Genomic DNA, 12,261 nt, shown 5'->3' on the forward strand with positions numbered 1-12,261 from the left:
ATTATATCATTAAACTTTAGATACCACTGTCTAGAGGCTTGCTTTAATCCGTAAATGGATTTCTTTAGACGACATCCCATATGCTCTTTGTCTTCCATGACAAAACCATTTGGTTGTTTCATGTAGACGTTTTCTTCTAAATCCCCATTTAGAAATGCCGTCTTTACATCCATCTGATGTAACTCTAAATCAAAATGCGCAACTAGTGCCATTATGATTCTGAAGGAGTCTTTACATGAGACAGGAGAGAAAGTCTCATTATAATCTATTCCTTCTCTTTGTGTAAAGCCTTTTGCCACAAGTCTCGCCTTATATCTTTCTATGTTCCCTTTGGAGTCACGTTTAGTCTTGTAGACCCATTTACAGCCTACTGTTTTGGCTCCTTTAGGAATCTCCTCAAGTTCCCAAACATTGTTGGAACTCATCGATTTCATCTCATCTTCCATGGCCTCTAGCCATTTCGATGAGTGAACACTTTTCATGGCTTTTTCATATGAAGTGGGATCACCTTCTATATGAACTTCTTCTGTGTTATAAACTTTATAACAATCAGGGATGGCTGATTTTCTGACCCTTTGAGACCTTCTAGGCCCCTCACTTTCAGGCATATTCTGTGCCTCTGCTTGTGGCACACTATTCTGAGGTGGCTGCTGCAACTCTTCCTCGTGTGCAACGATGGGTTCAGTTGGCTCCTGAAGGACAGGTTCCAAAACTTCACTCATCGTTTCCACGGGTGGAATCACAGCAGGTGCCTGCACCACAATATCAGGGACTGTAGCGGGTGCTTGCACCACAACCTCAGGAACTATCGGTGTGGGAATAATAGGTAGTGAGAAGTATGGTTCCTGAATCATCGGATTAGGTGCACACACCCGCTTCTCCTCAAGATTAATTTCTCGAGCTACCATGCTCCCCCTCACCATCTCATCCTCTAAGAAAATCGCCTGTCTCGTTTCTACAAACTTTGTGAATCTGTCTGGACAGTAGAAGCGAAAACCCTTTGATTTTTCCGGGTAGCCAATGAAGTGGCAACTTACTGTTTTGGGATCTAGTTTCCCGATGTTTGGGTTAAACACTTTGGCCTCAGCTGGGCTCCCCCACACACGTAAGTGGTTTAGTGAGGGTACTCTTCCTGTCCATAGTTCGTACGGTGTTTTGGGCACCGACTTACTTGGTACTCTATTAAGAATGTGAATGGCGGTTTTCAGCGCCTCCATCCACAGTCCCAATGGTAGAGTGGAATAGCTCATCATGCTGCGCACCATATCCATCAGTGTACGGTTACGCCTTTCAGCTACTCCATTTTGCTGAGGTTCGCCCGGCATTGAATACTGGGCTACTATGCCATTTTCCTGCAAAAACCTTGCAAAGGGTCCAGGAACTTGGCCGAATGGGGTATGCCGACCATAGTACTCCCCCCCACGGTCGGATCTTACTATTTTGATTCTTTTGTTATGCTGATTTTCAACTTCAGCTTTAAATATCTTAAATTTATCCAACGCTTCTGATCTTTCTTTGATAGGATAAATATAACCGTAACGGGAGTAATCATCTGTGAATGTTATGAACAAGTCATAGCCATCCACACTTTTCACAGGAAAAGGTCCACAAATATCAGTGTGGATTATCTCTAAAACTCCTGTGCTACGCTTAGCGCCTTTTTTAATTTGCTTTACAAATTTTCCTTTAATGCAATCAACGCATTGTTCTAAGTCTGAGAACTCTAATTGAGGAAGAATTTCATTCTTAACTAAACTTTCTATTCTCCCCCTCGAAATATGGCCTAAACGACAGTGCCATAATTTCGACGATGTTTCATGAGTTCTTTTTCTTTTCTTTGTTTCTTTCTCTGACGAGGATACATTCATATTCACATCACTCACAGAATTAACTTTTTCACGTAATGATAATAAATACAACTCATTGTGAAGGATGGCAACACCAACACATGCATTATCGAACCAAATGGCACACTTTCCATTACCAAAATGACATTCATAACCATCATGGTCCAAACGTGAAATACTTATTAAGTTTCTGTGTAATGAGGGAACATAAAGCACATCTTTAAGTACAAGCATGAAACCATCAACTAGCTCTAAAGAGACATCGCCAACAGCTTCAACTTCTGCTTGAACTCCATTTGCGACTTCAACGCATCTTTCGCTTCTTTGCGTAGTCCTCGTCGAATGGAATCCCTGTAAAGAATTTGCAACATGAACAGTTGCACCTGAGTCAATCCACCAAGTAGATTTCGAATACTGTGTATACAAGGATTCATTTACAAAAGAAATAGTATTCTCACCTCTTTTTGCCATTATTGACTTTAACCAGTCGGGGCAGTCTTTCTTGAAGTGCCCCTTTTTCTTGCAATGTAGACATTGGTCTTTGTCTACTGGGAGAAGCTTTTGGTGATTCTGCTGCATAGGAGCTTTTCCACGTGCCTTGAAAGAGGGATTAGCAATCTTTTTTCTGTTATCCTTCACATAGTGCAATGAGCCACCATGTGAGGATCTAAGTCTGTCCTCTTCCTGCACGCACATGGCGATCATTTTCTCCATGTCCCACTGTTCTGGCTGCATGTTGTAATTGACAACAAAAGTGTCAAACTCTTTAGGCAGAGAAGCAAAAACCAAATGCATAATGTGCCTAGGCTTGAGCTCAAGATCCATAGGCTTCAGCTGCGCTGCCAAGTTATACATCCTCATGATGTGATCTCTTATGCCAGTCCCTCCGCCATTGTACCTCTCTGTGGCCAGCTGCTTGAACAGCTGGGTAGCATATATCTTTGAGGAACCAGTGAATTGATTCCTTATCTTGTCGAGGTACTCTGAAACGGAGTCACACTCTGCAATCGAGCCCAAAATGGCAGGCTCAATCGTATTCTTTACCAAAGCCATACATTTCTTGTTGGCAGTGGTCCACTGTTTGTTTTCAAGGGTGTACGCCAACTCCAGTGGAGCATAGTCCCTTTCCTTTTGCTGCCATGCAGCATCATCATCACCATCAGCCCTCACTGGCTTCTGTGGAGCTTGTGGCTGCGGTGTGGTCAGCACCCAGTCAACTTCTCCACAAACGAAGGAGAACTCAATCTTCTTCCTCCATTCTGTGTAGTTGTTGCCTTTGAGAATGGGTATCTCTTTGAGACACGCCATTAAGTTGAATGATCCTGAAATTCACAATCCATAAGTGAGATCATAACGACAATTGCATGAGTTATTTCCAACGTTGGTCAAAAAATAAAACATACAACTGTTGATGCAATTTAAAACTATATCACCGTTGGGCAGAAATAGAAATAAAAGCATCAAAATAACTTTTTAAATCATGATACAGTTATTAACAACGTTGGTCAGAAAATAACAGCACCATGATCTAATTAACTTTATCATGCTCTCACAAAATTTAATTATCTCGTTGGTTCAAATTAAATTTAAATAGAGCAATAAATATGACTTTTGCAGCGGAAAACTGTGAAATAAATCTATTTTCAGAAGCAAAACACTGTACAAAACTTTATTAATCTCTAATACAAATTATCCCGTTGGTTCAAATTGAATTAGAGACTAAAACTGTGCAAAAACCATTAATTAATTGCTTCTGGAAATAGAAAAAACAAAATATCAGAGGTTACTGTGCGAAACGCGAAAATCGGCCCACGCGCGAAAACGGCCCACAGCCCGTTCCCGCGCGCGGCCCGCTCGCGCGACGCCGGCGGCCCGCGAAACGCGACGCAGGCGGCCCGCTCGCGCTACGCCTTCGGCCTGCCAGTGCGGCCCATGAAAACGGCCCGCGACGGCGACTTGACGCCGGCCTCGCGTGCGGCGCGCGCGCGCAGGCCGCAACCTGGGCCTGGGCCGCGAAAGCGGCCTGCCGCCGCGTCCCGCCTGGGCCAAAAGGCGGCCCGTTCATCGTGAGCCATCCGATCAAATCCGACGGCCAGGCGTCAATCTCGGCGGAACAAAACCGCGAAACCGGCCGGCGCCCCTAACCCTAACTCCATTCCATTCTTTCCCCGCACGCTCTCGTCGCAGCGGCGGCGGCGGCGGGGCTAACTCTCCCGCGCCCGGCGATGGCCGGCGGCGGCGGTGGAGGGATGGCCCCGCCGGCGCACGGCCGCGGCAGCCCCCTCCTCCCCTTTTTGCTAGCCTCCCCCCTTTCTCCCTCCAAACCTCAAGAGCTCGAGATCCAGAGGGCCATGGCGACCATGGAGAGGGGCCGGCGCCACCGCGGATCCCCTCGCCGGCGCGCGCGTCCACCCGAGGGTTGGGCGCGCCGCCGTCGAGCGGTTCTGTGGTGGTGCTCTTGCACCCCCCGGGCCCCGAGCGGATGCTCCGGCGGCTCGGGTGAGCTTTTCGTCCGGCGAGCCCAAGGCTCGGCCGGCCTTTGCCACTCGCCGGCGATGGCCGGCGGCGGTGGAGACGACAGCAGGTAAGTGGTCCCACGTCTCCCTTTCTTTAGATCTAGGGTTAGGGTTAGGGTTTTGTTTCTGTTGCTTTTCAAAATTCTTCTTCTTCTCGATCTGATTCTTTTCCCGATCTAGAGTAACTTCTAGGAGGTGTCTGATACCATTGTTAGAGTCTAGCCTAGGATCACTAGAGCACATCTAGTCGGGTTCGAGAGAGAGTCATGAGAGACTAGGTGTTCCTGGTGAATGCCAAGTGTGAGAGGGAGAGCAAAGGGGTACCTTCACCCCTAGGGGTGGGAGCAGCAGAGCTGCTGGCCATCGCGGGTTCTGTTGAAGGAGTCTGCGCAAGGCAGCGACGCGCAGTGCCGAGCTTGGTCGCCGGTGAGGTAGCAGTGGCGCTTCCCGCCGCTACTGCGCAACCTAGATCGGTAGGTGTGTCGGTGGGGCGGCTGGCTTCGGCGAACCTCGTGAGCCGAGCCGGGTCCCCCACCCTGTTTATATAGCGCAGCGCGACAGGGGCCCACTACCCATTGATAGGGTAAGCGCCCCCGATCAGGGCGCAGATCAAGGTCCTGATTGGCCTTTGGGCCAATCGGGAAAGAGATCAATCTAACAGTTTTTAGTTACCAACTGTTGAGTAGCAACGCACATGTGTGATCCTATATCAGTTTGTAATGCATAAGTTGCAATATCATGTGCGATTTGACGATGTAACTGATAATTATGCATAAGTGGTACTCATAACGGCTCCCTGGACATAAATGGGGTAGAAGAGGTTTTGAACCTGTATCTGGCGCTAATAAGGTATTGTGCTTTATCATACAGCATATAGAGAGAGTATACTCTATGGGCGGCTATAGAATAGCTTATTCTGTGGTCAGCCCATCCAACGCTAAATAATTATGGTAACTCCTAGTTCAAATTATGGTACAATCAATTTATAGTAAATTACGACATACAAGAATGGACATATCAATTATAGTAAGTCGACTATATTGTTGTTTGAAACCATTCAAAGATTAATAAATCATGCCATAGTTACAATAACTTGAAAAATATCAGCATTGAGGAGAAATGGTATATACCGTACATATTAGAAAAGTGTTTGTCAAACGATTTCTTTTTCGGCATCAACCGAGTTGTAATTGTGACCCTTTGATCTGCTTAAAGATTAGCAGTCCATGCCATGATGATCAGTGCCCACACAAGTTTGTTAACTGGATCATCATGTCTAGAACAATACCAAGCAATCAGGGCCCAACGCCCTCTCTGCTTTTATCTCTACGGTGCTCAGCAAGTTGATGTCAATATAAACAGAGTTCACATTATTGCATACCTGCCATGTGAAGTGTCCATGTGTATATAGCTACCTGAAACTGAAAGCAAGATGTACTGCATGCTTCTGTTATGACAACTTAGAAGTAGGAGGTATCTGGAACTACGGCACCTCGTCCGCCGTCAACACAAGCTTAAGCTGATCGCCACTTAAGACTGCTTTCTCCATGGCGGTAGTAGCCCTAGGCGACTTCTTGCGACGGAGGGTTCGTGGCGTGTGTGAGGCAGCGCCAACGGCAGCAGTGGCTGCAGTACGCAGACGATTTGTTTTCTTCCTCTCAGCTTGTGCGAAACTCCGGTTCATCGCGACGGTGCAATTTTGGAGATCCTCAGCATCGCTGCTGTTGGCCAATCCACGAGCATACACTTTTGCTAGCAGTTGCATGCATCGTCATCAGAGAATGTATTACAAATCGAATGGCATCAATTTTCTGGTACATTGTTCACATATTGCTAGACTAATAACTGTGCCCATTAAAAACTAACGATCGAATAGTGATGAGTCGAAATCATTCTTTTCTCTGAATTTAACATTACTTCATCCAAACAGGAAAAGAAGCAGCATTGCAACCGATTCTATGAGTTTAATATTTGTGATGAATGTGCTGTAATAATACTGCGTACGTGTGCAAACCTTGTGAAGTTAAGTTTGTTCCAGTCTGTTTGACTGTAGTAATCCCGTTTGTACGTTGCATTTAGCTCGTTGACTACCGAAATTGCAAATGGATATCACGTACGGTTCGTTATAAATAGCCATTATTTCTATATACGGGAACCTATAGTCGAGTTGGAATCCGCAAATATAGAAAAGGGTTCTAAACTGGCGGTATATGTTGCTTTTTCTGCTAGTGCTAATAATATGTCATTTGTGTTTGCTATCCTTGTGCAAACTGCTAGTCTTCTTGTCATATCCTCTCATACCGTGGAACAATTGCTAGTCTCGAGTTAGCTGCGTAGAAGCATGAAACCAACACAACAATTGTAAGCTTGGAGTTGGAAGCACGGCGTCGGCGTGTGTTGAGAATAGGAGGCATCTGGGACTACATCCTCTACACTAATGCAAGCACCCATAGGTTCATCATCAGTCTAAGGAACTCGGCTACTTTGCCATCCTAGAGAGACAGTACAACAGCCAGAAGTTTATTTCAACCTGGTGGACCGATGGACCCGAGGAGTCCGGGTGAAGTCATGGGTGGTCCACATGGGGTAGGAACGGCGAGAGGATATGACGGGATGGAGACGGCATCGGTCGAGTCGAGCGGAAGGCTTGGTGGAGGCCGGACACGCGTCGACATCGAGGAGGTTGTGTGGCGGCCAAGCAAAGATGGACGGTTTGGGTAGTTTGGGCCTCAAAGCCACCGCGCAGTTAGGTTTCCCGGTTTGGACCTCAAAACCAGGGGCGAGCCCGGTGCGGCCGGAGCTTCGAGAAGGAGGGCACGTGGCGTCATCCGAAGCTTGCGTCGAGACAAAGCAAAGTCGTGAAGGCGGCGTGTCCGTCCGATGCGCGGATAAAAACTTGGACCAAAATGCCCCTGCGTGGGCAGCTATCCTAGTTATAGTGTTAGGGGTAGTATGGTCATTCGTCCCGAACTATATACAGGGATGGGGGGCTGGTTATTTCAGCACCTCTTTGCTTAGCAACTCATTATCATCTTGCTTAGAGGCTAGTCATGTGCTTAGTGAGAGAAGAGAGAGGGACATGAGAGGGTGATTGCTCTTTTCTCTTGATTTCTTCATCTTTAGTGGGTGGATGAAGGGAGGAGGCTAGTCCTCATCTTGTAAAGAAGATATTCTCGTGATTTAGCTTTGATTGTTGTCTCAAATCGTGCTAAATCTTTGATTCCCGAGCGTTTTTCTTTTTCGCTATTTTTTCGAAGTCATTTTTGGGAATTTTCGTTCTTCGTGTTTGAGCCCGAATCCTGTGAGAATGTTTGAGCCCGAATTTTGTGAGAATGGTTAAGAGGAAATGTTGCTAGAACCATAGGGAGTATCTTTAATATGATCCCCTCCAAATCTCTCACGAATTCGGTTTGATTTTGAGTTTTTTCCAAATCGTGTTGTTTGAGTTATGGTTTCGGTTTTCTCCAAGATTAGTGATGAATACTTGAGCTTTTCAGGATTTATTTCAGGGATCTATTTGCCCTTATGGTATTGCTTCCTTATCTCAAGTTTCATCTTGATCTACGGAGTATGGAAGGAGATGTTGTGACTTGAAGTTAGAGTATGTTCTGCGAGTTCTTCCTGTTCTTCGTTGCTTCTCTCGTGCAGGGAATCGATCGCAGAAGCCTCGGACGGGTGCGTGCTCAGCGGGTGCTTCGTGGGCCGTCTGCAGCACAGCAGCGCAACTGGTGCGTTGCGTGCCTGGCCAGGGACTCGGCCCAGGCAGGCCAGCACCAGGCCGCGTGCACTACGCAGGCCAGCGACATGGCCCAGCTCAGTGGCCAGCAGCCCAGCAGGCCGCTCGCTTCACAGGCCAAGCAGGCCTTTCACGTGAGGCAGGCCTAGCAAGGTCAGGTGGGCCGACAGGAAGTAGCAGGGGCACGCAGCCCAATAGCACTTGTCCAGGTGTGAAGCAGGCCGTGCGGACCAGTGAGCTTTTCCTTTGTCTCTTGCTAATTCCATGCAATGATTAGTTCTCTGTTAATTCCTTCACTTAGCTGACTAATCTGTGATACCTTGTTTAGCTACTTGTTTAGTGGTTCATCTTACTAATCTTACGTAGTTTATTGCTAATCCTTCCATGCCTAGTTCAGTAAGTGGTTAGTAGGGTCTTTGTTTTGTCTCATGTGTGCAAACTTGATGAAGTCGATTCATACTATATTTCCGCTGTATTTTGCGAGTCTCTTATCATTCCTAGGATGAGCTTTTGACTTGTATCATCTTGACGATAGAACGCACAGTGTGCTTTGAGGTTGTGATTGGGATATAGGTCTTGTTCTCGTTGAGAATTTTTTTAAAGGCTCCCATTCACCCCCCTCTGATCTCCCTTTCGGTCCTTCAGAAGATGGGATAGAGGTAGCTAGAGCATACATGGCGAGTTGCTGATGAATGAGATGAAGGGGCCAGCTTGTCATGCAAATAGCTAGGTTCCATTTTTTTCCAACACCAGATCTATCTCAGCACTTATTGTTGGAGACATGCATGGACCTTCTTGTCGTCAGTCATTGTACCATCCACGTTTGTACACACGAAATGAATTTGTATTGTGGTCTTCTCTGACTACTACAAAATAGGATCCTTCCCCTGACATCCTCTTATCTTCAGCTAGCCTTAACTAGGTGTGGCTAGCTAGTTGCCTGAAACAAAACACGTACCCACCGTTTGAACCAGCAGTAGGAAGAACCAGAAGCCATGGCATTGCTTAGAGGTGAGAGATGGAAGGATGACGTAGTAGAGCAATGGGAATAGGAGGCATCTGGAACTACATCACCTACAATTTTGTATGAATTGCTACAAAAATGGACGGGACGACAGAGCCCGACCTCATTGCCACCCTGCAAAATATTTGTTTATGTACAACAAGCCAGAAATCTTGTGCTGGAAGACCAAGGATGTCATTGTCAAAATTGCTATGTACTTCGCCCCCATTCATTTTCTGTAGATCATTGGGCAAAAAAATGTGTTACAAATCCAATGGTATCAATTTTCTGGTACATTGTTCACATATTGCTGGACTAATTTTGGTCAAAGAATGATTTTGGAGGGTCATATCAAACTGTGCCCATTAAAAACTAGCGATGGAATAGTGATTAGTCGAAAGTCAATGTAACAAATACTAGAAGTGAAATCATTTTATTAAGGAGGATCCTCTTTCTGTTGGGTGGTTTGACCCCCAAATTCGATTGTTTAAACCCCAAAACTCATCTGGAAGTGCTTCGATTCCTGTTTTCAGAGAAGTTGTGGAACAGATTTCTGTACCATGCATGCTACGAGATGCACTTATCCATTGGATTGACATCAAATAGATTTGTTAATGTATGTTATTGAAAGTGTTGGTAGTCAATTAACAGAAGGGGCGGATTGGCCTGTTACACGTAGTAATGTAGTATGAACATTATGTCAAGCAACAAAACACATTTACTTACTGACTTGTGACTCTACAGGCCACACATATCATCCGAAAAAAATTTCAACATTTCAAGACTGAATGTGACCATTGAATCCCATAATGAAGTCTAATGAGATCTTCCGATCCGTATGTATGGGGGTTAACGGAAAGCAGAGTGCAATATCAACCTTGAGTGCATAAAGCACACGTGAATGGTAATGATAAAATTTTCAAAATTTAGTTGAAAATTGAATTTTATGCAGGAACCTTATCGCTCGGTACCTCCTCTTCTTAATCTTAGCTATCCTTATGCTAGCTACTATATATATAACCCAAAACTGCAGCACAACACATTACACATGCAAATCGACTGATATACATCACTTGGAGTTGGAATCACGGTATAATGTGTTGGGAATAGGAGGCATCTGGGACTAAATCATCTGCACTATTGCAAGCACCAATTGGTACAACATGAGCCTAAGGAACTCGGGTACTTTTCTACGCTGGTGTGACGGAAGAACAAGCACAAGTTTATTTCAAAAGGCCGGGGTGGAAGCACGGGGAATCCCCTCCACTCCACCGACCTCTGGTGCCACTTGAAGATGCAGAAGAGCCCAATTGTTGACGGAGCTTGGAGCTTGTCTGGAGGATGGAGCGGATCAACACAACGTATCAGTGACTCTGTGTGTCACACATGCGCAGCCATGGATGATTACGGCTAGCGCCGCTATACAGGCATCTCTACCTGGGGATAAAGAAGCCATGATCCAGCTAAGTGACCTGTGTAAGTGACCTGTGTGGGCACTAAAAAGTCATGGCATGGAGTATTAACTTTAAGCGGACCAAAGTGACACAATTACATCTAGGAGTTAGCATAGACGAAAACCCCCATATATGTATACTAATTACAACCTATAAGACTACCTGTTTCAAAGGGAAAAAATTCACACTTGCTTACACCTCTGAATGATCCTTTAATTGGTGTAATTAAAATTTAAAAGCAAATCGTCTTGCTTGTCCATTACGGCCTACAAAACCATCTTGTCCATTACGGCCCACTGAAGTACTTGTTGGGCTTCCTGACCCATCAGGCGTCAGCCTCTCCCATAACTGACTGCTTTAGAAAGCTTGGCACTCTGATCAACTTCAGAATAGCTAGAGACAGAATCCTTACCTTCAGGAGCCGAGCCAACCATCAAGCACCTACTGACCTACCAAATTCACTGTCTAACCAAAAGTGCAGATATGCACAGGACGAAAGGATCGCTTTATTCAAAGCTTTAAGCATGGCCCTTGTTATATGGGGGGACAGAGTCTTCTTTCCTGATATCCCCGTATATTTCTTAGGAAATGGAAATGTTGAGGTCTGTGAATCGGTGGCCTCCAAACCAGCTATAGATATGGAGCAATAACTGTGAGAAACTACTAGTTTGGAATTGGAAGGCACAACATAATGCATTGGAAATGAGAGCCATCTGGAACACTAAATCCCTGCAGCCATGGATGTTCGCCGGTCAGAGAAACCCATGGTGCGATTGGTACGATGAAGGCCGGGCCGAGGAAGACGCTCCATCAAGAAGCTGATCCTGGAGTACAGGGCTCTGACGATGGTGGTGCTCGGGGACGGACTGGGAGACCACCTCGCTCTGGCACGACATGTGGTCAGAGGAGGGTGTGCTCCGCGACATCCTCCCCGCGCTCTATTCCCACCGCCTCGACCTCAGCACCATGGTTGCGGAGGTGGTGGCCGCTGGAGGCCTCCTCGCCTCCGGTCTCCAACCGCGCCTCACTGCCGCCGCCCAGTCTGACCTGGCACTGCTGAACGGCCCTCTGCGGGATGTCTCCCTGCAGCCCCGGCACGACGAGTGCTGGCTTCAGGAGTTCAGGGGGCCTTCTACGCCGCGCTCCGGTCAGGTGTTGGTGGCTGCTGATGTCCCCCCTAAATTAGGACTGCTACGCCCCCAAGAAGGTGATCTTCTTCTGGATTCGCCGCCATGGCCGAACGCGCACCCGTGAGCTAGCTCCTCCACCGGCATGGCACCCTCAACGCCCCGGACTGCCCATTCTGAGCCGGCGTCCGTGAAGATGAAGACTATCTCTTTGCTTCGTACCCGCTCTGCCTACAACTTGCTCTCTTCTCATGGCCATGCCAGAAAATGGTAGCTTGCATTATTGATACCGCGAGCAGGAATAGGAAATCAACACCACTAGATGCAAACATTTCATTTGTACTGTATATTGGGTAGGACGGGTCCACATTATAATGTTACGATTGCAAGGAATCGGTGCTAGTAGTCTAAGAGGGGGAGGGGTGAATTAGACAACTTAAAAACTTAACCTATGATTTCCACTATTTTTCATCAAAACATAAATTAGATCATGCTTTCTAAGTGTGCAATCTATGGTTGATCTAGTGTGAAACGTTCATCCAAAACAAGTTTTGCAACTTATAGCCAATCCTATCAAG

The sequence above is a fragment of the Setaria italica genome, chromosome VII (assembly GCF_000263155.2).
Source record: "Setaria italica strain Yugu1 chromosome VII, Setaria_italica_v2.0, whole genome shotgun sequence".
Taxonomy (NCBI): Eukaryota; Viridiplantae; Streptophyta; class Magnoliopsida; order Poales; family Poaceae; genus Setaria; species Setaria italica.